Source organism: Panthera onca, chromosome D3 (genome assembly GCF_046562875.1).
Source record: "Panthera onca isolate mPanOnc1 chromosome D3, mPanOnc1 haplotype 2, whole genome shotgun sequence".
NCBI classification, from domain to species: Eukaryota; Metazoa; Chordata; class Mammalia; order Carnivora; family Felidae; genus Panthera; species Panthera onca.
In genome coordinates, this window is record NC_138350.1 from 48,590,543 (window position 1) to 48,615,601 (window position 25,059).

The 25,059-nt window shown below is 40.4% G+C and overlaps 1 protein-coding gene across 5 annotated transcripts in view; it reads right to left on the reverse strand.

Annotated features, from left to right (window-relative positions):
* The window catches only part of CHST9 (carbohydrate sulfotransferase 9), a 243,763-nt gene that overhangs the window by 172,371 nt on the left and 46,333 nt on the right, over positions 1–25,059 (reverse strand). Inside the window, exon 1 of one of the 5 annotated variants that reach the window (XM_060613503.3) lies at positions 12,294–12,485. The exons of the other annotated variants lie outside the window; for them this stretch is intronic. The gene's annotated coding sequence lies outside the window, so the exon portion shown is untranslated. Of the gene's footprint in view, positions 1–12,293; positions 12,486–25,059 lie in introns of those variants that run through there. 5 annotated transcript variants of the gene reach the window in all.

Consider the following 25,059-nt stretch of genomic DNA (forward strand, 5'->3'; position numbering starts at 1 on the left):
CTGAGGAAACAGAGATAGTCCAGCACTAAGTGTAAAATTAGCTGAGCCTAAACTTTGAACAGAATCATTAACTAAGGATCATTCCTCTTAGTCTCCCATCTTAATGATTAGCTCCATTTGAAAACTAGCCCTCTCATTTTGTTAGTGCTATTATTGGATTTGGATAAATTCGCCTACTAGCCTAACCAATTTGTTCCCATTTTGTTGTAATTGCTGTCTTAGCAACAGTTTCTTATTCCCTAAGACTTTGCATATGACCTTAGGAAAATACATTTATAACTTGTATAATAAAACTTGCATCCTAAATTTTACATATATAATAATTTATTTTCAGTTATTCTGAATGGCAGTTCATTTAAAATTTATAGTTTAGTTACTAGCTAACGGTAAAAAATGTAGGGGTAAAGCTTAAAATAAACCATTGCTTATTTTCATAACATAACGCATCCTTTTACCATGCAAGGTCTATGCCAAAAAACTGCAATAATACGAAAATATTCTTTTTAAGTTTTGGTAAATTCTGCAATAGGCCATTTATCAAAATATCTAAGGAAGCTGACAAATTTGTCTACCTATTTGATACCCTATTTCCATATAATGACCTTTTTATTAACCTAGATCTTTCTCATAATCCAAAAGGAAAATAATAATCCTAAGACTTTGCTAGTGCACTTTATGTATGTGCACAAGCAGATGGGTGTGTATATGAAGACAAATACTGTGCTTTGTATTTCTGAAAGTTGGGGGATGGTATGGCTTAGAGCTGGCACTAAAAGATAAAGAGGGTTTCCTGGGTAGGAAAGACATTTGGGAAGGAAAGGCAGAGGATCCCTGGGGTAATGAAGTATCTGATAAGTGGAATAGTAAGGGGTTTTGAAAGATAAGTTGTGACTACACTTCAAATTGTATTAAATACTTGCATACAGAGTTTGAATTCTATAGGCAACAGAGAGTTACTAGAGTTTTAGCCAGTGGTATGATGGGGACTTATTTTAGGAAGATAATCTTTGCAGGAGTATCTTTCTTAGGCTAAGAAAGAGTAGATCTGTTCAGAGCCCTTTGGCTGTGGTCATCCAGTTTCAGTTCATCACATAGCATCCGTGTGGGTACCATCTTGTCTCCTAGTTTTAACATATAAACAGCATAGAAGACTCATGATGAGAATTTTCTAAAGTCTCACTGCTGATGAGTCAACTTGGTCAGGTAAACGTTCTCTGGAATTACACACGAAAGGAGCTGTAACTGGTACCCTAAGCCTGTAACTGACGTGCAGGTTTCAGTACTGAGCTGGGGTAAAAATGCTGAAAAATGTTGGATTTATAGGACGTTCCCTGCAAGTGTCTGTTACTGCTCTGGAGTGTACATGGTCCTGAGCCCCCATTTCTCATAGCATTGGTGGAAATGAAAGATGGCTGTCTTGTCAACGTAGAGGAAACTCCACAGAGATAGCCAGAGATTTCCTGCTGTCATTTCAGTAAACTCGCCTTGAATTGATCAAATATCTCCAGAGCTCTACTCTAATGTCATATTTTTTCCTCCAAATGTGCTGTGTTTGGTGGATGCAAGGCTGGATGAAGGGCAATTGTGGGCAAGAATGAAGCCTACTGTGCAGATTCCCTACCAATTGCTTTTCTGTTTATGTTGTAGTAAGCTCAAACTTCAGGTCCATATACTGACTCAGGGCTCATTTACCTCTTGGTCCCCTGCCTATTTCTGCAGGTTCTCAGACACTGAAGCCTTCCATTACTCTGAGCAGTTCTCTTTGAAATTTCCTAATGTCAGTCATCTACCCATACCTAGACACCTACCTAGAGTAGGAGTAGGTGCTCCTAGAGTCCCCTATTAGCCTACTCTCCTTGTTTTCTGCAAAATCCACCAATTATTCCTTGTTAGACCTGTATGATTCTCTTATAATCACAGTTCACCTGGCTGTTTAGATTTTCCCTCACAGTTGTGGCTGGTGCTACTTCCAAGTACATGTCTCTACTCAGATGATGTTTGACTGCTAAGACTCCGAATTCCCTTGTTTCAGGGTTTTTTTTTTTTTTTAACATCAGCTAAGTCATAGTTCTTTATGACTTCTGAATATAAAATGATGCAAACAGTTACATTATAAAATAAGCAAATGAGCTTTTCCTAGTGTGGGTAAGTATTTAAATTATATGTGAATAACATTAAATGAGGTTTCATTTTGACAGAGGGTTTTATATGATAAATACAGACAGTCCCTCTAAGAGACTGAGGGTTTGGATTGCACATTTACATATTTACAAATATTGGAAGACAGAGGAGGGAGAGGAAAAATGAAAAGATAAAAATGCCTCTAAATAGCACTATGCATTTTTCTGTCCCAAAGAATACTTTTCTTTTTCAAGATCATGTTATTTCACTGTTTACCAAGAAATAGTGGAGTAATTTGGGAGGAGTTGAAGGGAGAGCAAGTAGGCATGAGAGGTATTGAAAAAATGACGTCCTATTATTACGTCTTATCCCACCAAAACAGAAAAATGACTGTCACTTGTAAATATGATGCAACACACAGATATTATACTTACTGAACTTCATATTGGGGTATATAAATCTTTTTGTTTGTTCGTTCGTTTGTTTTCTATTCTGGTATTTATCAGAACTAAGGGGGCAAAGACTATTTTTCGCAGAAATTTTTAAACTAAACTAACTTTAAAATTCTTCTTGCTTTTATATAATGATCACCCTACTTTTCTATCTATAGTTCTCCCTCCGTAGGACAATGGTATCATGCATTCATAGTCACACCAAAATATCATGATAATTCTCAAGGTAGTAAGGGATAATTGTAGGACAAGGAGGTCAGAAGTCTTGAGTTGGATTCAAAATTAGACGCCAATAGTGTTTCTAGCAAATCCCACTACACGGCAAGATTTATGTAGCATATAAACAGAGCATGGGAAAGCAGATAACACTGCAATGTCAAGACTCTGTGCCCACACTTGGGAAGGCCTCCGGCCACCTGGGAGCTGGATCTCATTAAATAAGTCCTTAATCAAGGCACCACTACCTTTTTTTCTCTTACAAACCCATGGGACACAGCCTATTGGTCGCTGGGATTTGCTGTCCCATTTTACCCTAGAAAGTGGCATTTATTCATAATCTGAAGGAGCTGGGTTATTTTAAATTGTGTTGAGAAGTTGCTCGTTTTTGCCTTGGGATTAGAGAGCAAAACGCTGAGTGATATATCTGCTGTCTTGAACCTGGATAGAAACGGGTACATGGCCACAGTTGAAGAGTGCGCACATCCTCTGACTAATCCAACTGAGATCTGTATTGTATCTAATTGTTCGGCCCCACCGTCGCTGTGGCAGCCTGTTTATTCCAAGGGAGCACGCGGCCGTCTGTGCTCTCTGGCTCCTCCAGTGCCACACTCTAATTGGTGCCGATGCCAGCTGCTTGACTTCCATCACTTTCTATCTGAATCAGTTCATCATTGCCACTTCATTTGTCTGACAGTGGCTCCCAGTGAATTTTGAAATTGCTTCTGACAACTTTTGTTTTTAACCTCAAGGCTGTGCCCTGGTTACCTAGGTGAGTTTGACAATTTGATGTTTCTCTTCATAATCAGGGATGGTTCGGGACAGTGGGCCTCTGTGCCGTTGGCACCTTTGAGAGAAGTTAGGCCTCCGTGTCTTATCCATTAGTGGGAGGGGAAGCTCCTGGCTGAGCAGAGAAATGGGGAAGTCTAATTTTCTTTATTTAGGTATAAGCAGAGTTGAGTAATTTATTACCAGGTTGGTCTGGGAAGGCAGATGGAGGAAGACAGAGCTTTTGCCTCAGGGTTTGAACACATTAAAATAAATCCTACTGCAAAAGTGTAAATGTTCAACGCATAGTTCCTCACTAGAGTTTTATAGCCGACTTTTAGATTTGGGTTGTTTCAATTCTGCCGCCTAGAAACAGTTTTGTTTTGGTGATTTGCTACTGGCCTTCACCTCATTGCTTTCTCTCACTTGGTAGGGTTCTACTATTTTCTGTTGTTTGATATTGTGTGTCTAATATTTCTTCTTTTTTTTATGTGATGGGTTTGTTTTTCCACCTAAAATCTTTCTGTTCTCTTACAGGTTTCAGGTTCTCTGCCATTTCTGTATTAATTAGGATGCCTTGGGCTATAACAAACATTAATTTCCAACTCAAACTGGCCAAAACAATAAAGATATTTAGTTTTCTCACATAATTGGAAGCTCAGACCTGAGGCCGGGCACCATTGGGGTCACTTGTCCTCACGGAGCCACACTTCTAGTTCCCTGCTGGGGTCAGCCGTAAAGTCATGATGAGGCATGTTCCTTCATGGTCACAGATGGTCACAGTATGGCCACTGCTGTTTCTAGGCTGCACATCCAGAAATGGAATGTTCCAGAGGAAAAAGATGGGGAACAGGGGGTGGTGTATTGCTCATTCCCAAAGTATGTATGACATGTCTTCCAGCAGGTATTCCTTCATGTTGTGGGGGCTAAATATAAATCATATGCCCATTCTGTCACCCATGAACAACTAGGGCAATGGTTACCTTAGACCAGTGGCTCTCAAAGTGCAGTTATGGGCCAGCAGCATTAGCATCACCTGGGGATTTGTTAGGACTGCCAATTCTCAGGCCCACCCAAGACCTGTGAAATCTGAAGCTCTGGTATGGGGACGCCAGCCTGTGCTTTAACAAGCTCTTCAGTAATTCTGATTCAAGTTCAAGCTTGATTTCCAGGAATCATATGGGGTAGAAGAGATTTAGGGGTCTACAAATATGACCTCTCCCACATCTCCTGCAGGACAGGTAAGTTGCTGAAGTCATTCTTTATACAATGGTTTGGAGCCAGAGTATAAGTTTTGTATTTCTTTTAGTAAATATATCCCTCATTATATATCTTATTCCTTTTAATGTTACTATAAATGGGATTCTTAATTGCATTTCAGGTTGTTCACTGCATGTACAGGAATGCAAATTATTTTTGTATATTGATTGCATCTTACAAAGTTGCCTCACTCACTTATAAATTCTAGTTTTTTTTTGTGGATTTCCAATATTGAAGATCATGTTATGTATAAATAAAGATGCTTTTCTTCCTTTCTAACCCAGATATCAGACTTCACTTTTCACCAAACATTTCATGAACAAAGGATGAGGAACATGCCCAAATGATATATGAAAAATGTACGCTCTTTTAAAATCACTTGGATATTTAGTATAGGAAGAATATTATCTACTCTCTGTTAGGCCTTATGCTAAGTGATTTTGACATTACTTAATATGTTTACAACAACCCTGGAAAAAAGTATGAAAAGTCCATTTTATGGATGAGAAGACAGGGGCTCAGAGAGCTCAACATCGGGGACTTTGAAATCTGCAGACTGAGTGGGATCTGAACCGGGCGGTCATACTTCAAAGCCAGACTCAAAAATTCTTTTCAGGGAGCACCTGGGTGGCTCAGTCAGTTGAGAGTCTGACTCTGGATTTCAGCTCAGGTCGTGATCTCAGGCTCGTGGGATCAGACCCCACGCTGGGCTCTGTGCTGAGCACAGAGCCTGCTGAGGATTTTCTCTGTCTCTGTCTCTCTGCTTCTTCCTATCTCCCCTGCTTGTGCACTCTCTCACTCTCTCTCAAAAAACACACCAAAACAAAAGCAAAAATGACCAAAAACTCTTTCCAGGTAGGAGTACTCACTGAGATACTTTAGAAAGAGATTTAATAAACAGAAGGCAAAATAATACCAACAACCTATAGATCTGCAGCTGGCTGTGGGGACCTACACCGACAGTGCCCACTAAGGGCTCTGAGGTCACGCTCACCTCTCTACACCAGTCCCCGGTTGCGGCTGTCTTGGAAAACCATCTCTGCTACTGGACCACTCTGCTGGCTTCCTTCCTATAGCCAATGAAGAGGCCCTCGGCTCCTCTAGAAGGTTCTCACCGCCTTGTCCACTATTCCTCAGAATGGCCAATATTCCTCTTGACCCTTCTATCCCCACCCTACCCACACCAAAATCATTACAGAGTTTTCAGGTATAATGAAAATGTTAATGATTTCTGTTCAGTAATCAATGAAGTTGACTAAGAGTTATGATTTGGACTTATGTGATTTATGTGATCATGCATTAATTCTGATTTAACGGTTTCCATTTATAAATATATATATATGTATATATATATATATATATATATATATATACATATATATATATATCTCCAAAACCGTATCTTTCGGAACTTAAACATTTTCCTGAGTTCTTAACAAAAACTAGAGTCTGGGTATAGGGCTGATGAGAGCTGCCTCATGAGAAAATCACCAGACCTTATTTTATCTCTTCTTGGGCTCAGTATTTCTCAATGATTGAAACACCAAACCGACTATATTCACTTCCTCATTTTAATCGATAACTTGCACTTATAACCTCATGGAGCTGATCTGACTGGAAGCAAATGCACGGACTTCTGTTTTCTGTTAAGTCAGTCAGCCACATTATACAGAAAGAGAACATTCGTTGGCCTTTCAGAGATTTTGAACATAGTTCACAAGCTCCTAGGATTCTGAGCACGTGGGATATTGGGGGCCTCGGTGTAGGGACTACTAGACAGGTGTTTTTCTGTTGTTAACATTTTGTGAAAAAATCAACACCAACAAAATACTCCTGAGAACATTATATCCAGCTTTACTGGAATCAGCTCTTGCTTCTCTAGCAAATGGCCCGATTACTTGGCCTTTTCCAGTGGGTCCCTAGCTACTGTCACTTATGCCTACACTTTGATTGCAGGTGATCATTGCCTCCTTATCAGCTTTTGTTGCCTGTTCTCTAAGCCCTTTCTAAGTTTCTCCCAGCCTTTCTTCACTTCTTTCTTTTTTAAGAATTTGCATTAAGGGGTGTCTTCGGAAGGATTTTTTCAGGTATCAATGACTTCTTAAAGGAGTCTACCTGTTCATTCATTCAAAAGAGAATTATCAGATATTTAATATGGGTCAGTCATAGTATAGCACACTGAGAGTATAGCACTAAATACTCAAACATGGTCACTAGTTGATTGTTTAGTGTTGGGAGGCCAGTGCTAGACTATCAAATGGTCACACAAGTAAATTAACATTTGCAAATTATGATAACTGGTACAAGGTATGAATAGAGATTATGTCCAGGGAACCTACTAGAAATAGGTAAGTCAAGGAATGCCTCCTGGAGGTGGTGATATTGAACATAAGAACTGAAGCATAAGTAGGAGTTAGGTGAGGGGATGGGCAAAACTATTCCAAGCAGAAGAAATAGCATTTAGAAACACCCTGGGTTTTTACATTTCATAATGTAAGAATGATTGTTGGCCAAAGAGAAAATTTTTTTTTTTTTTCCTTATGGCTGATAGAGAAAACAGCTGCCTATATGAAGAGTAAGTTTTGGATATAGGTAAAGAAAGCAGTGATTGAAGGAGAAAGCAGAGTATGCCTCTACCAACCTCTTCCCAGAATGCTCTTTTCCTGATACAACAGGGTGTCACAAATTATACCAAATACACTGTTTTTTCTTGTTTTTTACTATTGCTTATCCCATAAGTAAAACCCTCTGGCCCTTTGCTATTCTGCTTCTATCTCTGTCTAGAGATCAGAGACTCTTGAGGCTCATCAGAATGATTTTGGCCATCTTATAAGCTGTAAGGTCCCCCAACCAATTCCACAGTTACTGAATTGTGACACTCAGGCAAGCCACATTTTTAGAAAAGCTCCACTGACTTGTGATCTGAAAAGGATGGGAAACCCTACTGCACTACTAGCTGTGTGTCCATGGGCAAGTTTTACCCACTCTGTAACTCAGTGTCTTCCATTATAGATTAAGAATCATAATGGTACCCATCTTATGGCGTTTTCATAAACCCCAAAACCTTATAAAAAGAGGTAAACAATCCTGACTTCACATAACATGTCTGAATAGGAAACAGCCACTGAAGGAAACAGTCCCCAAAGCTAGGGACTTTAGATAACCGGGACTGTCCCAAAGTTAGGAAGACTTCTACTGAGTCACCTCTGGTTGTGCTTTCTGAGGTCACTTTGGGAGTTCCTTTAAGAGCTGGGCAACCCCACCACCGCAGAGTTGAATGTGGTATCACGGATGTCAGCAACAGTTTTAAAACCTGCCTCCATGCCCTCTTTCGCAGCACTGCCTTCACGCTTCCCACCCCCTTAGCTGGCATGAGGCTGTCAGTTGTCACTTACTGTGAGACACTGGAAGGTCTGTAACATGTTGGCCACTCAGAATACTTATTTTCATACATAAACTGTACACAGGTGAGTAGAAGACCTCAGCAGGATGGATCAGAGGCCATTTTCAGTAATTGATAAGAGCATCAGGGGAGAAAGGGTCTCATCCTTGCAACTGCTATCAGTGGGGATGGTAAAAGCCTGGAATCCCCCTGAGTATCTTTGCCATCAAATGCAGGAGCCTGCTGACGATCATGCTGTAGAGCAAAGCACGGCCAAGTGAGGAAGACAAATGTGGAGAGAGTCCAGATGAGTTGGAAGTCTGGATCCAGCCATTCCTGAAACCACTGGGGACTTCCTAGGGGCTGGGCTATGCTAAGAGTCTCTTGTTGAAGGCATCTATCTATTTATCTATTGGTTTAACTTCCATGGAGAAGGATTTCCGTCACTAAAAGCCCACAGTTCTAGACAATACCTTTGGGTGCTCTTCTGACATGTCTATGGTCAATATGGCTTATTTCAAGGTGCTGTGAAGTTGCATTTGAGGAAGAGAGCCTAAGATTATCTCTGTCTAACAATCCAGAGAAGTAAGAGCAGAAGTAGAGTCAGAGGTACAGGCAGGATCGTTACTGCTTTGGCTCTCCATGTGTCATAATTACTGAAGAGCAAGTGTTTCAATGAGCGAATCAGATAAATTTACCACCAAATGTTTAAAAATTGATTTGCCACCCTGAACTGCTCAGAAATTTTGCTACTGCTGAGAGACGAACCCAGATGGGAGTGAGCCTATCCCTTCCATTAACTGAAACAATCTTAATAAAAATGCTGTTCCTACAATTTCAGTAGGAGCCTTGGTCTTATACGAAAGCTGTACAGTATTGTGCTCTATTGTGAGCAGAACCCTATTCAAAGCTACACTGAGGGCAAACTGGAATACAGTTACAAACAGCATTAAAAGTTAAAGAAAAATCAGCCTGGTATATGCAGAATGATAAAAAAAAACAGTTGAAGAGAAAAAGTAATTATGTTATGGCTAGTTATAGTTAAGACTTAGGTAATTATTCTGAATTTGAAATTTAGATCATTTCCCTCCCTCCTTGATCTAATTATCCATTAGACTTACTAATGCACATTTTTCATGTCAAGCCAGCAAGAGCTCCACGGTGAAGAAGAGAGGCTTCAAAAAGAAGGGGAAGAGGCAAATTCGATGCACGTGGAAACAAAAGAGTGTAGGAAAGTATCAGCGTTTATTGCACAATCGATCACTGAGAATGTGCAGGCGTGCCAAGGCCATCTTTATTTGGTTATAGAATAGCTTTATTTGGTTATTTGGAAATAGATATGAACCCAATACGTCTCCAGCTTGACTACTCAAGGGAAAAAGTGCAGAAAGAAAGGAGTTGTAAGTGAATCCAAATATCAGCACTTTAGAGCTGAAAGGCAACTTGAACAACTGAGTAACTTCCTTATGTTTGAGGTCAGGAGGCCCAGTGAGGTGGGCCTCGGGCCTCCCACACAGCTACTCGGTGTGAGCTCCCTTGGCAGTCATCAATAACCATTTTCCTCTCTAAAATATGTATCTATAAAGAAATAACGTACAGTTTTGGTTAAAGTTCTTTCCTGAGACCTATTTCTCAGAATCCCCAACATGGAAATTCTGCCATGTGTTGGGTATGTCTATTCCAATTACGCATCCTGGAATCAGGGAAATAACCACAGGAGGGGCTCAGAATGACCCACTCACTGTGACACAGACCTGAGCTAAAAATGTCATTCATCACCTAACCCCCTACTCTGACAATGACAGAGTATTAATTGGTATTAATTCCGGGCCAGTGTCCAGTAATCCCTCCAAAGTCTGATTATTTCCTTTTCCCCAAGGCACAGTCACCTGGTAAAAGTCTGCAGTATTCAGTAGCACTCTAGAGTCTTGTGGAATTATGTGAGCTTTTTAAAATAGAAATTACCTTTGTAGAAAAAGATAGTCCACAATACCACAAAGACAGAATATCACGTCCTGTGTTTAGTTAAATTCTAACAGAAACACAGCAAAAAAGAAGGGAGAAGTCTGGGGAGGGCTAAGAAGTAATGGAAAGAAATGTCAAAAACAAGGGAAGATTTACTCATTTCCCCAGGACACCCTATTAGTTCTCAGAACTGCTGGTGAGCAGCTTGCTCCGAAGCAGACATAAGCATTGTGGCAATAGAAGACGCCATTTTTATGCACTGACATCAAGAACGTGGTCTGTTAGTTCCTGACAAGATGGCCAGAGTCGGGCAACAAGGCTACTCTTTGCAAGCCACCACCACCACAGTAAACCTAGGGTCTGTGCGTTTCACACTGGGCCAGGCAGGTGAAATATCATGTCACCTAGTCACAAGCCCTGCTCTCAAAATCCTCTCTCCTCTCTGCAGCCCTTGGCCAGCAATGACTCACAGGAATATTCAGAGAATACAAATGTGGAGCGATGTATGCCTTTATGAAGTTATAGGAGTCTTACAAGGGAGCTTTCTGGAAGGAATGGCAACATGATTGTTTGAAGTCAATAGAATGATTCATGTGGTAGTGCTATTCACTGTACACACAAAAAATAGAACCCAAAGGGTCCCCAAAGTCAGAACTGAATAAATGAATATTTAAGAATTCCAGATGCTAAAAATACACCTGAGATCTCATTTTCTCCTTAATCAGAAATTGCTTCAGGGAAGAAGGCTCTTTGCCTTCTGGAATCCAACATCAGCCAAGTTAACTTGGCATCTTGGCAGACATCAAGGATAACCTGACTCTCGCCAATTGTAAACAGAGACCATGAAATTTAAATGCAAGTGATACAGAGGAGAAAGGCGGCCCTACCTGTTGCTGCAAAGACTTATGCTATTTAAATTTCAATGGGTATTGCCATAGTATAATTTGAACTTGTTCAGATTTTTTTTCAAATGCACACCTGCTATTACAAGCTCAATCAAGTTGATGTAAAACATTTCAGAAGAAGAAATACAATTAAAACCTATTAGATTTTCCCATTACTACTAGTTTTCCATTTAATTACAGAACCATTTTCTCATCTATTCTAGATTGCTCATAACTCTTTATAGTTCTTCCAAAAACACAGCACCTCACTTTTTGAATATGGGATTTCAGGTTGCAGTTATGTCTTTTTCTTTAGCTCTAGGTTATCGGACATACCTTTGATCCAAAGCAAACTGGGAGTCTCTACCTAATTTTCTGCCAGTGGTTCGTTCAGTGAATGGACTTCTGATTTCGGCTGATTATTGAGTTGCTTCTGGGGATGGTTCTAAAATGCAGGCACTGACCCTTAATGTCAATCATAAAATTCAGAGTCCAAAATTCGGAGGCAATTTCATTGTTTACAGTGTATTTCTGGCAGTGTGATCACAAGCAGGCTGACTGCTTTATGGATTTGTCTCTCTCCTGAGCAAACTTAAAAGAAGGCTTAGTAAAACCTACATTGGTTTATTGAGTGTGTGAAAGCTGGCTGCTATTCTTTTCTCCTACTACTAGATATTCTTCGGCTTTGTGTACCTCAAGACTTTTAAAACTGAGAATTTTTCTTAGTGTTACTACTTATTTCTTAGCTAATTATTATGTGATGGGTCACACAGAATATCTTATGATAAAAATCATTCGTATTTTAAAGTATATTTCATAGTACAAGAAAGGCCAAATTGTGTAAGCCTAATTTATGTGAACTAATAATTCATGATCAATTGGCTATTAAAATAATTTGAAAGCCGTTTCTAGGACCATGCATGCAATACATAAATATTTATGTCTATTGTTACTCATCCACAAACAACTATTAATTGTGATTTACCTACATGGTATGTGATAAGTATTCTGGAATTCTACATTTATCACTGTGATGTTTTCATTAAGAGTACACTTAGGCATTTCCACAGTGCACAGCCACGGCATGGACAGCTGGACATTTTGCCTCCGTGTTGCTTCCTCTCTGAATACAACTGAGCCACTTCTGATGTCGGGTTCTGGCCTTCTCAATTTCTGAAAAATTAATGAGGAAAATTCTCTCTCCGTCAAGATTCTTAACTAACTACGTAGCCAGCAGCCACCCACCTAACAGTGAAATGTCATCTCAAGCAAGGAAAATGGCATCTGTGCAGGATACATTTTGTGCTTTCTCCGAGATGGGGTCCAGACAAATGGGAAGCTTCCAGATATGAGAGCGTTCACTGTCCCTGATGTCAACTCTGCTCCCACATTCTTCTTTATTGGTTTTTAAAAATCACTAACACTGGAGCTAATAATTTTGTACTGTGGGTCACACAGACGGGCTACCCAAGTTGAATGTTCTGGAAAACAAAGAAATTTCAGAAGGGTAAAATTGAGAAAATGAGAGAAGTGAGGGCACAGAGTAAAAGAACAGAAGTTTAATAACTAACCTATAAATTAAATTTTTACATTATAAAAAAGCCCTAACGTTAAACTATACTAAGATTTAACTACCTTATCACTAAAATAATGCATGATAAGGTTTTGCAGAAGCATGTCACCATGACAGAGTACAATCATGTGTTTTTGCTTCCATGAAATCATATGGTGGATTCTCATAGACACTGACGGAAAATGTCATTTTCCTGGGTAGGCAATGAGATGCTGACATATATGCATACATATACTGGTATTTCTTTTCCAAAATCCCTAACTCAACATTTTCACATCGAGTTAGCAAAATCCTACCTGCCATGGCCAGAGGAAGCACACGCTAGGCACAGGGGAAGCAACAGTGAAATGGGCTGCTACTTCCACCCTCGTACATCTTATGGCCTAATGATTTGAAGGCGGTGAGCTTGATACTAACTAACACCCCAGGTTCACCATCATGAGTGGTTTCATGGGAAAGTACAGGGTGCACATGGGAGGAAAAACTTAACCATCTGAGACGTGCGAAATGCTTCCAGAGGCACCTGTAGAGGCCTAGGTGTGACAGACCTGATGGCCACTTCAAGGAAGTGGAAGGAATTTAATACAGCTGGAGAATAAGTGCAACATATGCAGAAATGAGCCTAGAGAGTTAAATAGAGGTCATACCATGAAGAGCCTTGACGGCCAAATTATGAAGTTTGGGTTTGTCCCAAGAGCCATTCTGGGGCCAAGAAGAGCTTTCATCCGGGGGGAGGAACAAGGGAAATGGAGACATCATAAATGGCAACAAGGTCTTTAGATGGGGCAACTGCCTCAATGGTGAAATGGGACACACATTGGAGAACATGATGAGTTCAGCTTTGTACTTACTGAATTCAAGGGATCTGGGGGCACTCAAGTACAGATGCCTAGGAAGCAGATGACACTATGGGAACTGTGAGGGATCCGGCTATGGATGGAATTATACCAGAAATGCATGTACAGTGAGGAGGAAAGGAGCCAAGGGTAGGGAACATCAACATCCAAGGGATGGTAAAAGAAAACAAAGTAGTCTGAAGAGGGAACTGAGAATGCAGCCAGAGAAGAGCAGGAAAACTAGAAGAGCCTGTCCGTGGACATCAAAGGAAGGTGACATTTGAAGGTCACTGGTATCTAATGCTACAGAGAGCCGAGTGGAAGACGGGGAAGGACTCAGTGGATGTTATGGCAGGCAGATTATAAGGACCAGTGGTTGATGGGGCCAGACTGCAGTAAGTGAAGGGAGGAAGAGGAGAGAGTAATCAAGTGGTGATTATACAAAATTCTCTTTAACAGTTAAAGGTGACAGGCACCTGGGTGGCTCAGTCGATTATGCGTCCAACACTTGATTTCAGCTCAGGTCATGACCTCATGGTTTGTGAGTTTGAGCCCTGCGACTGGCTCTGTGCTGGCAGCATGGAGTCTGCTTGAGATTCTCTCTCCGGTCTCTGCCCCTCCCCCCATCTCAAAAATAAACATTAAAGACAAAAAAAGAAGTTAAAGGTGAGGAAGTAGATTGGGGGAAGTGGGAAGCTGTGGTTGACAGGTGTTATTTTTGAAACCAGTGAGACTGAACCATGTAGAAATGCAGATACAAGGAAGTGACAGAGAAAGAGACAAAGACCCAGGAGAAGAGAATATACAGAGGATGGGCAAGATCAGAGAAGAAGTACACGTCTTGGGAGATAGAATATGAGTAAGGCAATGAGGAGGAGGAGGGGTGGGAGGATAGAGGAAGAGGAGGAGGAAGTAGAAGCTGAGAGATGAGCCAAAGACGGGGTGGAAGTAGATGAGTCTACTTCTGCTGCTACAACTGTCAGTAGGAAGCTCTGAGAGTTTTCTTTGATGCTATCTTTTTTCTGTGAAGTGGGAGGAGCAGTGCTCTGCAGAGAGACTTTGGGGAGATGGTGTAGTTGGAGGGCTGAGGAGAAAGTAGCATTTTAGAAACTGTCTCTGAGGGGCACCTAGGTGGCTCAGCTGGTTAAGTGTCCAACTTCAGCTCAGGTCATGATCTCACTGGTTGTGAGTTCGAGCCCCGTGTTAGGCTCTGTGCTGACAACTCAGAGCCTGGAGCCTGCTTTGGATTCCGTGTCTCCCTCTCTCTCTGCCTTTCTCCTGCTCTCTCTCTGAAAAATACATAAACATTAAAAATAAAAATAAAAAAAAAAAAAGAAAAGAAAAAGAAACTGTCTCTCTGGAAAACAGGAGAGGAAAAAGCTCAATAGGGAACACAGGATTGTCAGGCAACATTAAGAGCCCAGCCACCCATTTATCCTGTACCAATCTGTCTCATGTAACTTTCTATCACTGTCTATAGTTGCCAGAGATAAAAACAGACAGTCAGACTGATCTTGAGGAACGACACCACGTTTTGTGAACAGTTGATGAGGCTTCTTCATGAGCTGCACAAAACACTCCCACAAGAATATTCCAAATTCATTACATGACTCCATGAAAAGTACATTTTTCCCCAACACTCTGAGCCTAGAAAATCTGGGGGGACTGGCTAGTGAATACAGCTATTCTATTTGGAATATATAGCTCCATTAATACGATAATCATTAATTAAATGATTTGGGGGTTATACATATATCCCTATGTGGCTGTTTCGTACGAATAGTCAGTCACTCGAAAGTTGTTTAATTCTTCAGAAGAGGTAAAAGAAAATATCTAGAGTTGTGAAGTTCACAAACGGATTTAGAAGGTTATGATGACACCAAAGATTGATACATTGGGAATCCCGCATAAACCATCAGTTGCTCTCTGTCTCTGGAATCTCTCTCCCAATTCTTTCCATTGAGGTTTTAATTGGGACCGCCTATGTTCCAGGTACTGTGGTCCTGACCTTCAGTGGGCTTCCAGTTGGGGAAATGAAAGCAAGTGTTTACAACCTAGACTGACTCACTTTGCAAGAGCTGGAGCTAAAAGCTAGAGAAAAGTAAAAGGGAGACAAGTGATTAATACTGTTTGAGTAGCACAAACATATTTACTTTCAATCTCGTATATAAAATTCAATATAACTTTTGGTAATCTGTGACTCAGGGAAACAAGAAAGAACACTTAATGAAAACTAAAATTCTTTTTTTTTAAGTTCCTTTGTTTTGAAAGAGAATGAGTGCATGTGCACAAGCAGGGGTTGGGGCGCAGAAAGAGAGGGAGAGAGAGAATCCCAAGCATACTCCATGCTGTCAGTGTGGACTACAATGTAGGTCTTGAACCCATAAACTGTGACATCATGACCTGAGCCAAAATCAAAAGTCGGATGCTTAAGCAACCAGGTACCCCTAAGGTTCTTTTATTTAGAAACAATCCATGTTTCCTTTTTACCTTTTGTACCTCTTTAACCTGTGATGAACTGGGTACCATGAAGTTTTCCACCAAACCTCTCTCAGTTGATTGCTTTATTCTTGAAAGCTAAGTTTGAAAAGAAACATAGCATACATTGTTTCCAAAGACAGTGGTTCTACACTGGTGAACTTTCTTTTGAAGTCTGGGACTGTTACAACACTCAAGGTCTTGTCTGTGCAGGCAGATTTTTCAAATGGAAAACAGAAACTATATCCTTGCTCCCAGTGATGCATCTGGTTGCTACACTTCTCAGCTGGGTTTGGGAATGGCTATGTTCAAGACACTTCAGGAAACAAACCAGTGATTGAAAAGCACCCCAGTCCTCTTGGATCTCCAGGAAAAGGCAAGAGGAAAAACTAGAAGGGAAAGGGGAAGAATATTTTGTGGAAAATACTCAGTTATCAGGAGTCATGTTTTAGTGCCAGTGTTGTTATTACTGGTTGTGCAAATTTAAGCCTCTTCGTTGCTCCTTTATAAAAGGAGGAGGCTGGGATTGGGTGATGCTTTGAAAGTTTAAAGAGTTTATTTTATTAGGAAAATTAGAAATTTTGGACTTGGTGGTATTACATACCAAATCAATATGAGCAGGAGTTAACTTGCCTATCATGATGAATTATTTAGTGAGTGAGGTCTTTACACTTATACTCAAAGTCCACACTAATGACCTAGTAATTATTTTAATCGATTCTCAATGAACTGTTAACTACCCTGTTGGCATACCAATAAGCAAGAAGCATTGTGAGAGCAGGTTCTGTGCACTATATTTGTATCCTTCCATCCACAATTCTGAACGGAAATCCGTGTATCCAAATAAATATTTCTGTATCCGTTTTTTACTAAGATTTATCATTTAACATTTGCGGTATTCTAAAAGTCCTAATTTTGATTTGTGTGAGCAGAAGAGAAGATACGACATGGAATCACAGAATCTTGAAGCTGATATTATTTTGTAGAACATGCAGTTTAAGCTCTTATAGAAAACTCTAAACATGTGAGCAAAGATACTACACAAGAATGCTCTTAGTAGGAAGTTGTGTGACAGCAAAAAATTAGAAACAGCTTTTATGCACACCAACTGGGGAACGGATAAATCAACTGCAACATATTCACATGGTGAAATATTATACAGTAGTTGGGTTCATGAATTACAGTTGCAATATAGCAATAGAAATAAATCTCAAAAACCTAATGTTGAATGAAGAACCAAGTTGCACAAGAGTATACACAGATAGACACCTTTTATAGAAGACTAAAAATATGAAAAAAGGAATATACGTGTGTTAAAATTATAGAGACATGTACAGGAATGCCAGGATAAGCATCAACTTTGGGATGGTGGTTAACCAAGGACAGCAAGGAACAAGGTGCGGAAATCAGAGAAGAAAATAAACCAGAATCTGGAGAGATTAATCAACTTGTTTAAAAAACACAAAACAGGCTAGAAGTGAGTAGTGAGAGCTTTGTGCTTTCCACTACAAAATACTACCCCCAAAATGGACAGCTCCTGAGACTGGCTTTGTTTATTCATTGGTCTCTTCTTCAGACACATGATAGCCCCAGGGAACTTAACATTATAAGGGACCTTAAAAGGTCTTATCTTCTGCAATTCCTCACTCAGTTTTTTACTTTACTTACAACATGTCTGCTAAATGATGATCCCGCTTTTGTTAAAAACAAACCACAGCCAAAAGGAAAAATAAGCCTCTCCAAGTAACACCTTCTTAACCTCAAGGAAGACATTTCAGGATATCACTGGAGAAAATCCCCGCTAAACCAAACAGCGTAACTTCTGAAACGTCCAGAGTTAACTACCAGCCCCACCTGCCTTCTAAGTGTGGTTGAGCTTAGCTTTCGGTGCGGGTTGACTCATTAGGCAAGGACTTGCTGGCATCCTAAGCATGTACTAAGGGCCAGGCACAATGCCGGATGCTAGAGCATGGAGTGAACAAGGCAGCTCTTGCGATCCGTGGTATAAATGAATCAAAAAGAGTGAAGGAGGATTGTTTTGCACTATCTGCCCCTTTGCCCTCCCCCGAGAGGTGAGTAAAGCTAATGGGGTCCTTCATGAGGCTCCTTGAAGCTCCAGTAATCCTGCTTTGAGAAAGATGGCTACATACTGAGGGTGGGAAAGAAGATGAATATACAAGAGCCAGACTGCATTTGTTAGAACTGTTTGAGCTACAGGTGACAGAAACCCCACTGGGACCTCTAGGGGGTCGAGGATGTCATTTTGGTATATTATTTTGAATTAAACTTACTTAATAAACAGCTGGTGCTACAGAATTGTCGAATCACTACGTTGTACACCTGGGGCTAATACGACATTGCATATCAGCTATACTTCAATTAAAGAAAAAAAAGACACAAACAGGTAGTTCAAGAAGGACCCTCCTTTGTTTCCCTGAAAGCAGGAAATAAATCTCCCGTGTGAAAGGTACCCTTCCTGTACCAGGAGGGTGGAAGGTATCCTTGCCACCAGAGACCGAGAATTTCATGCTGAGAAGACTGTACAAACCTTGTTACATCTTTAACAATTTACTACCTCTGCGTCTTGTCCATTCTTCACAAATTTATTGTTTGTCTAAAAGTTATAAAAGCTGCCTTCTTTGGTCATTTCTTTGAGTCTCATATTTTTATGGGGCTCCAATACATATGAAATTCAATTTTTTGTCTCCTGTTAATCTTATGTCAATTTAATTATTAGGCCAGCCAAAGAACCGAGAAAGGAAGAAGGGAAAAGTTTTCTGCCCTTACAGACCACCGGAAACACACCAGGAAGCAGCAGTGTTGAATCTTGAGAGAAGAAGGTCCAGGAACCCAAACACTTGCTGAACTTGTCCATGACTCTGCTCTTCTCCTCCTGACTGCTTTTCTTCTCTCCCTCCCTGGCCAAGTAACTTCAGCTCCTCTGGCTCATGTGGTAGGAAACAGCCACATACACTTCTGAGTTTTGTGCCACATAGTTAGGCACTTGAGCCCATTTTCCTGGTATTGGAAACCAAAATCCCAAGAAAGGGGATCAATGGCCAAGCCTGCACTGGCCACCGATTCCTTGGACTGGCGATTCGCTGCTACCACAATGTGTGGTGTACTATGAAAGATGGGCCTAGCGTTGGCCAACAGACCAAACGAAGCCTTCCATTGTAATATGGCGGTTTCTGCTACAATTTGGATAGTGTAGCAGAGGAAAAGGAGCACCCAAAAGAAATGGAGGCAGGGGCTGCACCCTGAAGAAGGGTGAGTGCTGAGATAAATCAATAGCTAAAGCAATAGCATTATTGTTTATGTGTGCTTAAAACATACTTGGAAACAAATGTATTCAATGAATTACTAGAGTTTTAAAAATCTACGTTGAATGGACTGATACTGTAGCAAAGCTTGGCCACTGAATGTTCTTCAATTTCAGAAAATTTTAAGCAACTTTGACATCCATTTCTCCTTCATTTCTAGCAGTGTGGCTTCTGGAGTATAAGACAAAAGCAGGTGACAGCCCCCAGGAATACAGAAGACTCAGAAGGTTGGGGCAGAAAGGCCAGACAAAGTCCACTGGGAGAAGGAAGTTAGAGGTGACCGGGTGAATAAGAATAAACACTGAATTTAGAGGGCACTGGGGGTACATAGTGAAGTGAGGACTGGAGTCAGGACCTGGAAGTTGGGGGTATGGGGTGGAGGAGGGCGTGGAGATACACTGGTGACCAATATATAAGTTCCCTGCCCTTGGGAAGCTTAAATTATATTGGGAGAGGTAGACCATATATAAATAAACATAAAGAATGATTACAGATCATAAGTGCCATGAAGTAAAATTTTAGGAAATAATAAAACAGACGCTAGGAGAGAAACCATCAGAAAAGATGTACTTTACACAGGATGTTGAGGGAAGGTGATATTTAAACTGTACCCTGAATGATAAGGAAAGCCAGCAACGGAAACGACCAAGAAAAATGCATTTCGGGAACAGAGAACAGCTAACTCAAAGGTCCTGAGATGGACAAAAATCACATGAAAGACAGGATACACTGGCATCCAGAGGTGAGCAGAGACAGCATGTGCTCATTTGATTAAAAAAAATGGCTGCCAGGCTCATCAAACTTGGAGGAAGTAACTCAAATGAGTGATTTTTTTTAAAGGAAAGCAATTTTTATTTTCCTGAATATGGGAACAATTGTAAGCATAAAGTCCTTCCATGTTGTAAGTGGCTTTGCTCCAGTTCTGGTATACAAAAATCCCCTGGGAGAAAATAGAATTTCAATATAGCAACATCACAATCAGGACAAACAGCTTGATTTTGGAGGGAAAGAATATACTTTCTCATCAGAGAGGCTCAAGAGAAAAGAATTATGTCAATCCAGTCTAGTTGCAAAACTTTATATGCCACAAAATATACTTAGTTTGAAAAAAAAGCAAGATGAAATCTCCTTAGAAATACCAAAGCATGAGGCCGGTTTGCTTATGAGGTCCTAAAGCAATTGTCTGAGGAAAAAGCAGTAAGGTGGCTTTACTTTGCCTGAAATCAGAAGCTTGCAGCCACTATGTTTCACTTTCATACACACCTATGAGGGTTAAAATATAACCTAGGCCTAATGATGTTTATTGTGAATTAGCAGAAGAAAATATTAAAAGTACCTCTTTGTTTTGGCTGTGCTGCCTTTGATAACAGCATGTAAGATTTGAATAGAATGCTGACCTGCAGGAAGTTGACATCACTGACCAAAAAGAACATACTTTTCAGGCTAAGTATGTTGTGTATCAGTCCTACAGAGCCTGGGTTGGTGAGAGTGGGTTTTGAGAAGGTGGGATTATGGCTATATCATTCTTTCTTTTCTATGCCAGCTATGGTAATTCATACGTTAACTATGAGAATTCTTAGCTTAGATGCTAACGCTGAACCCTAAACTAAATGCAGTATCACTATTTCATGAAAATCAGAAGGAAGGAATCAGGAAACAGTGTCTACTTAAAAGTAGGAAAGAAAAGTCAAAGAAGTTTCTGTTTAAGGAAGACATGTAAAAATACTATCAATAAATAGCCAACAAAGTACTGGTCTTACCAAAGTCACCTTGAAAAAGAAAAGCAAGGATGCCTGGGTGGCTCAGTCGGTTAAGTGTCTGACTCTTGGTTTTGGCTCAGGTCATGGTCTCACAGTTCCTGGGTTCGAACTGCACATTGGGCTCTGCATTGATAGTGCAGAGCCTGCTTGGGATTCTCTCTCTCTCTCTCTCTCTCTCTCTCTCTCTCTGCCCCTCCCCCACTTGCACTGTCTCTTTTTCTCTCAAAATAAACAAATAAACTTTTGAAAAAAAGAAAAGAAAAGAAAAAAGAAAAGAAGAGAAAAGAAAAGAAAAGAAAAGAAAAGAAAAGCTGAAGGCATCATGCTCCCTGATTTCAAACTATATTACAAAGCTAAAGTAATTTAAAAAGTGTAGTATAGGCATAAAAACAGACGGACACATTGGTCAATCGAACAGAATATAGAGCCCAGAAATAAACCCACACTTACATGGTCAATTAATTTACAACAAAGGGGGCAAGAATATACAATAGGAAAAATACAGTCTCGTCAACAAATAGTGTTGGGAAAACTGCACAGCTATTTGCAAAAGAATGAAATTGGACCACTGCCTTACACCAAACACAAAGATCAAGTCAAAAGGGATTAAAGACCTAACTAAATATGAGACCTGATCCCATAAAACTACAAGGAAACATAGGATGGTGAGCTCCTTGTCATAAGTGTTGGACGATTTTCTATATCTAACACCAAAAGCAGAAGCAACAAAGAGAAATAAACAAGTGGGACTACAAACTTAAAAGCTTCTGTACAGTGAAGGAAACTATCAACCACATGAAAAGGCAACCTACTGATTAGGAGAAAATATTTTCAAATCATATATCTGATCAGAGACTAACATCCAAAATAGACAAAGAACCCAAACAACTCAATAACAAAAAGCAAACAATCCGCTTAAAAAATGGGAAGATCTGAATAGACATTTTTCCAAAGAATATATACAGGTGGCTTGCAGACACATGAAAAGATACTCAACATCACTCATCATCAGGGAAATACAATCAAAACCACAGTGAGATATCATCTCGTACTTGTTGGAATGGCTATTATCAAAAAATCTAGAAATAACAAGAGTTGGCAAGCATAGGGAGGAAAGGGAACCCTTGTTCACTATTGGCAGGAATATAAATTGGTACAGCCACTCTAGAAAACAGTATGGAGGTTCTTCAAAAAATAAAAAACAGAACTACCATATGATCCAGAAATTCTACTTCTGAGTGTTTATCCAAAGAGAAAGAAAACACTGTTCAAAAAGATACATGTATCCCCATGTCCACTGCAGCATTATTTACAATAGGCAAGATATGAAAATAACCTAAGCGTCCATTGGTGAATGAATAAACATTACTCAACAATAAAAAAGAATGAAATCTTGCCATTTGCAATATGGACGGACTTTGAAGACACTAAGCAAATGAAATAAGTCAGACAGAGACAGGCTAATACTGCATGATCTCTCTTACATGTGGAATCTAACAAACAAACAAACCCCGAAGCTCACAGATACAGAGAATAGATTGGTAGTTGCCACAGGTAGGGCAGGGGGTGGGGGAGAAAAGAGTGAACTGTCTTTGTTTTTTGTTTTCCTGTTTAAATAAATTGATTTATTTAAAAAAAAAAAAGTAATGGTCCTGAATAAAAATGCTCAGAAATTGTTTAGGTAGATATTTACAGCGTCGGATAAGTCCAGGGAACATTTTTAGTTTGGCATAGATGAAACTAAATTTGATTCTGGAAAATCTCAAGAAAAGAAATAACATAAGCTATTTGGGGGAATCTGTTTGATTTTTCACTATTTTGCATATTTAAATTATGTGTGTTTTACTTTACCACTTGATAGGGGATTTTATTAGAAATGTGTATTTCTTTTTTCTTTAATGTTTATTTATTTTGAGAAAGAGAGACATAGTGTGAGCAGGGGAGGGGCAGAGCGAGAGGGAGACAGAATCCAAAGCAGGCTCCAGGCTCTGAACTGTCAGCACAGAGCCCGAAGTGGGGCTCGAACTCACGTACATGGAGAGATCATGACCTGGGCTGAAGTCAGATGCTTAACTGACTGAGCCACCCAGGTGCCCCAGAGATGTATATTTCTAACACAGGTTTCATATAAGTATACAATACATCATATTTTAAAAGGCATAAAAAGTGTTAATGATTCAGAGGAGAGGGACCCGGATCATCTTTTATGAAATGGTTAAAAAAACTGGGGCTTCCTTTGCCGTGAAAATGATCTGGCCATGCGATGGAAGAAGAGTGAGCCTCATCCAGTGCCAGGGATACCGCTAGGATGAGTAAGCCTAAGTTAAGGATGCAAGTTCTGGCTTAACATACGGAACTTTCTAAGGAGGTGGCTATAAAGTTGAGTGGATGCCTTGAGGAGTAGTGGATTCTTTGTCCCCAGAAGTGTTCAAACGCAATCTATGTAGTCATTTGGCTGGATGTTGAAAAACCAAAAGAAGTGTTATGTATCCACCCAGACGACTCTACTAGTGAACGCCTACCACACAAGTTCCATGCCGTGGAACGGGGACACCGAGGTGAATGAGACAGGCAGGGTCTCTGTTTTCACTGAGCTTGTAAAATAAACAAGTGAACAAATAATAAAATGAGGCAACTGCTGATTATGATAATTTCTCTGGTGGAAATGAAGAAGATGGGGGTCTGACTGATTAGCTCTGGGCTGTTTGGCTGATTGGCTGCTTCGATGAAGCAGGTGACATGTGAACTAAGGCAGGACGGGTGAGAGCTGGAGAAGAGCATCCCAGCTTCTTTCATGGTGAGAGCGCTGAGTCAGCAAGGGGTTTGGTTTTCTGGAAGATGACTTCCTGGTGGAGCCCGGAAGTGCCCTGAGGGAAGGGAGGGTGAGCCAGTGGAGGCAGACAGAGGTTACACAGCACACAGCTTTGTGGGTCCCAGGGAGAAGACTTTGTGGAAAAGAATGAGATATAACTAAAATATTTTAAACAGGGGAGTGATGTAATCAATTTATAGTGTTTAAACAATAAATTCTTTTCTAAAGCTGAGATTCTGACTCTGATATGACAGGGTCCTAACTAGGTCTTATTGCACATACATATAAAACAACTATGTACCACACCTTTTGGTATTTGTTCTATTTAGCACTAACATTGTACCTAGAGGAGGAGGGCATCAAATTGTAAATTTCAGCAGTAGCTGGGAAAAAAATGATCCATTCTTGTGATTTATCCTGAACTGGCCCTCATCAACACATCTTTTCTGTAGATATATCCATTCTGCATTCTGCTCTGCTCTGGTCCTCTATGCCTGCTAATCCTATCCCACCCCCCCCCCCCCCCATCACTTCCATCAGATCAGCAATTCCATCACTGACAACTGATTGGGCTCTTTCTTCTGGTCCCAACTCATTATTGTGCCTCATAATGGAGGGCCTGTCTCTCTTCTGTCACAATGGACTGTCCTTGTGTACCAGCACCTTGGCCTGAACTCAAGACCATTTTCTCCCTTACAGTCTGTGACACTATAGTCTCCTTGAGAACAGGGATTATAGCTGGTTCCCTACTATATCTCAGTATTCACCAGTTTGGCACGGTCAATTGTTAAATCTTACAAAAACGCTATTGCATGAATGGATACCCTGACCTTGGAGGCACCCTGCATAGACCAGAGATCCTCCTGGACACTGACTCTCCTCTCTGCATTCAACCGATCATCCTTCCAATTCCTCTGCTGTGAAACATGCCGGCTTTGTGCCAGTGAGACTCTCCTAACTATTTTAACTGGAGTTGGAATTGAGCTTTTTTTTTTTTTTCTTAATCAGGCAAGGCACAAGCTTAAGATTGTTTTCTTGAATTGTGGCTGAGTCTTAATCGTGATAACTCTGAAAAAGCTGGTCTGCAGGTGCTCTGTATCATTTCCAGAATAATAACAACAGTTCACATTCATCGTTCACTACTACTTGCCAGGCACCATACTAAGTCTCCTTTAATCCTCCCTGCCACCCTACATGGAAAATATTATTATCCCCATTTCACAGATGAG